The sequence below is a fragment of the Strix aluco genome, chromosome 1 (assembly GCF_031877795.1).
Source record: "Strix aluco isolate bStrAlu1 chromosome 1, bStrAlu1.hap1, whole genome shotgun sequence".
Taxonomy (NCBI): domain Eukaryota; kingdom Metazoa; phylum Chordata; class Aves; order Strigiformes; family Strigidae; genus Strix; species Strix aluco.
Window position 1 is genome coordinate 74011311 of NC_133931.1, and position 6343 is coordinate 74017653.

General features: G+C 40.2%; 1 non-coding gene across 1 annotated transcript; it reads left to right on the forward strand.

Annotated features, from left to right (window-relative positions):
• The first annotated feature begins 948 nt into the window (after positions 1-948).
• Positions 949-1022, forward strand: TRNAK-CUU (transfer RNA lysine (anticodon CUU)). Its single transcript has one exon. It is a non-coding gene; the product is annotated as a tRNA-Lys (tRNA).
• The last annotated feature ends 5321 nt before the right edge of the window (positions 1023-6343 follow it).

Genomic DNA, 6343 nt, shown 5'->3' on the forward strand with positions numbered 1-6343 from the left:
AAAAGTCACAATGGTAACAGTAAAACAATCAAGGATCTATTTCAAAGTCCATAGAAGTCACCCAAAAGATTCCCATTCAGCACAGCTGTCACTGCATTATGCAACCACAAAATAAATACTTGTTAAAATAATTTCCCTTTAGAAGTCCTTATGCTATGATATTGTGGTGGTTTAGGCCCCGCTGGGACTCGAGACCATGCTGCTGCTCCGCTCCCCCACCCTCCGACCGGACAGGGCAGGGAGCAAAATACAAACCCCGGGGTTGAGATAAGGAAAAATTTAATACAACAGTGTAACAACAACAAACTGAACAACAACAATAACAATAACAGTAATAACAATGAACAGAACAAGAGATATACCGTATGGATACAGCAGTGAGGGGATTGACCGAACAAAGGCAGTCCCTGCTCTTTCCCGCGCTTGGGCGCTGGGACCTGACGTCAGCATGGTATTGAATAACCCGGCTAGAGCTTCCCCCCACTGCTGGGGAAACTTAACCCTATCCTAGCTGAACCAGGACAGATATGAATCTATGATTATGAAAAAAATCCTAGAAAACTTAGTATGTATGCAGTTCCTTTAGGTAAGTGTCCTGGTTTAACCAGGATAGGGTTAAGTTTCCCCAGCAGTGGGGGGGAGCTCTAGCCGGGTTATTCAGATACCATGCCGACGTCACATCCTGGCAGGTCACATTTTTTCCTGGCGCGGAGCGCGGTGCACTCGTGGTTTTGTACATCGTGCTTCAAACTGCTGTATTTGGTAGCTATTTTGCTCTGTTCATTGCTATCACTATTACTGTTATTGTTATTGCTGTTGTTTGTTGTGTTGCTATTACATTGTTGTATTAAACCTTTCCTTATTTCAGTCTTGGGGCTTTGTATTTCACTCCCTTTGTGGGGGAGGGGCAGCGGCCGCGTGGTCTCAGACCCCGGCAGGGGCTAAACCACCACAACTAGCTCAGTCGGTAGAGCATGAGACTCTTAATCCCAGGGTCGTGGGTTCGAGCCCCACGTTGGGCGCCAAAGTTGTGGTGGTTTAGCCCCTGCCGGGGTCTGAGACCACGCGGCCGCTGCCCCTCCCCCACAAAGGGAGTGAAATACAAAGCCCCAAGACTGAAATAAGGAAAGGTTTAATACAACAATGTAATAGCAACACAACAAACAACAGCAATAACAATAACAGTAATAGTGATAGCAATGAACAGAGCAAAATAGCTACCAAATACAGCAGTGAGAAGCACGATGTACAAAACCACGAGTGCACCGCGCTCCGCGCCAGGAAAAAATGTGACCTGCCAGGATGTGACGTCCACATGGTATCTGAATAACCCGGCTAGAGCTCCCCCCCACTGCTGGGGAAACTTAACCCTATCCTGGTTAAACCAGGACAGTAAGTTTATGAACTGGTCTTAAAAATTCTATAGCAAGGAGACAGGTTATTCGCTATTCGTCTCTACAGTCTGTAAAATAGTCACAGCTGGAATCCTGTCACAGGGTCTAAACCATATGAAATTCTGTGTAACTTTTCCATTTGTTGTATGCTTAATACAAGATGACAGTAATTTTTGCTGATATCTTCCTGTTAAAACTTGTAGCCATAGACCATTGTTTTCTAATGACAAAAGTAATTAGGCACTAAGACATGTTAATGGTTATGTTATCAGGTAATGATGTCTTCATTAATGCATGGCTCTCATCTCTGAAATAACTTTGTCAGTAACTGCTGGTGGAAGGAATGTTTAGGGAGGAGGAAATGCTTTGATATATCAACTGTCCAAATTAATTAACTGCATAAAACTCAATCCTGTCTACTTGATGATGAGGCTACATCACAGATCTTTAAAGGTCAGGTTTCAATTCCCATGAATTTACACCAGAAACTCTGTCATACCTGTTTCAGTTTTGTATGTGCATGCATTTGTTGAATTCAAATGCCATATAGATGATCAGCGAGGGTTTATTTGAATATCTCTGGATTATGGAGACTAACGTGCTAGAAGAAATCTTTGATTGGGTTCTGAATTGAATTTTGTGTCAGCATCTTGTTTCTGCAGTGGACTGAATCAGACTGTTATATCCTGGGCCCCAGAGACAAGGAGAAGGAATGAAATCTGGTGATGGATTCCAAATGGTTTGTAACAACAACTTTTTTTAAATAAAAAGTAATTTTCCAGCATTATCATGGAGACTGCAATAAGAACTTTGAGGGATTCAGAGAAATGACTAATGTTGTCAATGTACCAGTGGCTTTTAGAAAGATGATATTGTTTATGACCTTTATAAATATATGCATGTGTGAGAATGTAGGTGTGTGTTTCTCCTAAGGAGAACAAATATTTTGCTGAAGCTACTATGGCTAGGAAAGCAACAGTATCCTGTAAATCATAATACAAATAAGCTTGTAAATCATATACTATTAATTCTATAGTTGACAGAGGGAAACAAAACAGGGAAATCCTCGTGTAACTAGTTTTGCTGTTCTTTGTTTAGATCAATATTTTGTTTTAGAGCCCTTAGATAATTTTGTTCCTTTTCCTATTTAACTTTCAGCTCTTGGCCATTTTCCTGCAAACTCCAATTGTACTTTAAACACTAAAAGAGGAGGGAATTTTTGTTTGCAGTTGCCTACATAGGTATTTACTAAGCTGGAGCTATATGACAGAATTTGCATATCTTTTCTCTGGCTGTAAGAACTTGTTTTCTAAATAAAATAGTCACAGCTTGCTATTTATAAATAACTACATTTCTGTTTCTGATGTTTAAACTGAATAGGTTTCCATTGTAAATACATTTTTGATTGCAATGTGAAAAATATGTACTGTGTCCTAATAAATTTCTACTTTTTGAACATTTCATTGAAGGATGAAGCCAAAGGAATGGCTTAAGGTGAAAGCAACAGTTTTGGTTTTTTTTCCAGGAAGTTGTGGGGTTTTGTCAATCTGTAGCCTCCCTGCTTTAAGTAAGGAAATTTAGATATTGAAGTATTGTTTCTTTTCACCCTCTATGTCTAAATGCTTTCCCCCCAAGCTCTGATGAAAACCCAACCTGAAAGCCTAGCATCCAAGGCCAAAAAGTAGAAGCAGCTTGCCAGGAAACAGACGTAGGTGTGAAGCTTTGTTGTGTATTTTTTTTTACACTAGTAACATCTGTCTTGGCTAGTTTCCTTGTAGTTATATGGAAAATGACTGATTTGTCACTGGTTTTGTTCATGGAAGTAGATGTTACCACTTCTGTGAATTCTAGACTGCTGTTTTTCTTTCATATTGCTAGTTGAAGTGTACATAACTTTAAAAACTACTATTATCTATAATGTAAATCTACTGCTGCTTTTAAAAGATTGGGGTGTTCTAAGACTATCCACCTGTGGATACCTCTAAAAATGTTTATGGATTTGTAAGGAATTATCACTAACTCTTGAGAATGTGTTAATTCCCTGTTCAGAAATGTTGATTTATAGAATCATAGAATGATTTGGGTTGGAAGGGACCCTAAAGATCATCTAGTTCCAACCCACCTGCCATGGACAAGGACACCTTCCACTAGATCAGGTTGCTCAAAGCCCCGTCCAACCTGGCCTTGAACACTTCCAGGGAGGGGGCATCCACAACCTCTCTGGGCAACCTGTTCCAGTGTCTCACCACCCTCACAGGAAAGAATTTCTTCCTTATATCTAACCTAAACTCTGTCAGTTTAAAGCTCTTACCCCTTGTCCTATCACTGGAGGCCCTTGCAAAAAGTCCCTCTCTGGCTTTCTTGTAAGCCTCCCTTAGGTACTGAAAGACTGCTGTAAGGTCTCCCCGGAGCCTTCTTTTCTCCAGGTTGAACAACCTCAACTGTCTCAGCCTATCCTCATAAGGGAGGTGCTCCAGCCATCTGATCATTTTCGTGGCCCTCCTCTGGACCTGCTCAAGCAGGTCCATGTCATTCTTATACTGGGGTCTCCAGAGCTGAATGCAGTACTCCAGGTGGGGTCTCACAAGAGCAGAGTAGGGGGGGAGAGTCACTTCCCTTGACCTGCTGGTCACAGTTCTTTTGTTGCAGCCCAGGATACGGTTGGCTTTCTGGGGTGTGAGCCCACATTGCTGGTCATGTTGAGCTTCTCATCTACCAACACCCCCAAGTCCTTCTCTGCAGGGCTGCTCTCAATCCAGTCATTGCCCAGCCTGTATTTGTGCTTGGGATTGCCCCAACGCATGCACAGGACCTTGCACTTGGCCTTGCTGAACTCCATGAGGTTTGAACGGGCCCACCTCTCAAGCCTGTCAAGGTCCCTTTGAATCCCTTCCCTCCAGCGTGTTGATTGCACCACACAGCTTGGTGTCGCTGGCAGACTTGCTGAGAGTGCATGCAATCCCACCGTCCAGGTCGTTGACAAAGATGTTAAACAACACTGGTCCCAATGCTGGTTCTGAAAATGACGAACAGTGTTTTAGTACTGATGATTATTGATTTTGCCATCTGGCTGTAGTAGAACACTCAATTTTCTGAAAAGTGGGGCAAGCTTCTATTGTTTCTCTTCCATAGCAACATCACCATTTCAATACTTCTCTAATTAAATAAAAAGTATGCCCTCTCAGTTATCCTGTATCTGATGTTGATAAATTAATTGAATGCATTGTTTTCTTTCCTGTAGCTTGTACAGGTGGTACTTCCATGGGTAGCCTCTGGGGTCATTTCAGTTCTTCATATGTTGGAGTGTCCCTTGTACTTGACCAGGTAAACACATGGGAAATGGAGATTTTTGATAGCTTAAATCCTGGGAAGGTAATGAAGGCTGATGGCTACAGCAATGTTATAGTGGATTGGGAGACTTTTTTTTCCCCGATTTGTTAACTTACCTTTCTCTGAAAAATAATAATGGTACCTAAGCCACTGTGGAGGTAGTGTGACCTGCTGAGGCATTCCATTTTAAGACAAAATCAAAGTCATTTACACTGGAACTTAGAAACTCCACTTTTACAACTCTCTTTGTGGTTAGTAAGTAGCATGAGGATAAGAATAACTAAAAGTATATTGTGAAAGTGATTAAGACAGGATATAAGTCATGTCTGTTACTGTGCTGTGGAGGGAGTGAGAGTAGCTGTAAAGATGAGAGTAAAGGAGAAACCCAGTCTGGAAGAGGAATTATCCCAGGTTCGTACTTCAGTAATTGTTGTAAAGCACTATTCACACTTTGTGGACTTTCTTAAAAAATACGGTTCTATTGGGCAAATGTTTTATATGAAAATAGCTTGTTTCTGGTTTGTTCACTCTCATAAAGTTAGAATTGTGTAGTCCCTTGAAATAACCGAAGCTGGGGACTGGGTTTAATATCATGTGAAACTCACTGAATAAGATGTTTGCACATAGTCTGCTGAGAATTCTTTCACCAGTTTCATGATGCTCTAACCTTATAAAAGAGATTTCTTTATGGCTTGTTGACTAATTCACAGTTGAGAGAGACTCCTTAAAATACAGTTTCCAGGATCATTAGATCATTTATGGACCATACTTTTGTTCATTGGAATCAGTGGGAAAAATTATGCTGTTCTGTGCAACATTATCAATCCGTTGGAAAAGGTTTTTGTAATGTAAAATGGCTGTGGTTTAAAATAACAGAGACAATCTGCATTATGTATTCAGCACAAAAATTGTTCTCCCTATCCTGGAAAATGATAATTATTAATGAAAATAGAAGAGTAAATGAGAGAAAAGATTTTTGGGAAAATTGGGAGAATAACTCAATAACTTTAAAAGTATAATTACATTGAATGATTTACCATCAGTTCCTGATCTCCATAGTGATTTTTTTACACCTTTGTTTTGCATATATGGTGTTTGACTGGCAAACAAAGAACAGTTCTGTCATTTTTGTCCTTTGAAAGGTTTTACTTTTAGAGAGAAACAAAGCACTCTGTACAATGCTGTCATGTGTGTGTTATGTGTTTTTTTAAAAAAATCTTCCATATGGCAAAGATCAACTAAGTGTTTCATGAAAGGCTCTCTTTCCTTTAGAAAGCTTGTCACTTATATTTTTCTTAATCATTCACAGGCTTTTGAGCTCTGCCTTACTGCACCTGTTGCACATGGGTTTAAACATTTGCAGTTCCCTGAAGACAGCCAAATTTATTTTGCCAAAGTATTATTAGCCAAAATTATTATTAGTGGTATGTACATCTTTTTACTCTTTGTGGCTACGGAAGCCTACAATGGCCCAATTTCTTGTGAAATTTTGCTGTAAATTCTTCATGTGATGTTTTTGACTAATCTTGTTTGGTTTTAGTTAGAAGAGAAACCAGGAAGAGTGAAGTCCTGCTCCTATTTCAGCCAATGTTTTTCTGGTATTTAGAGAATTTGTCCCA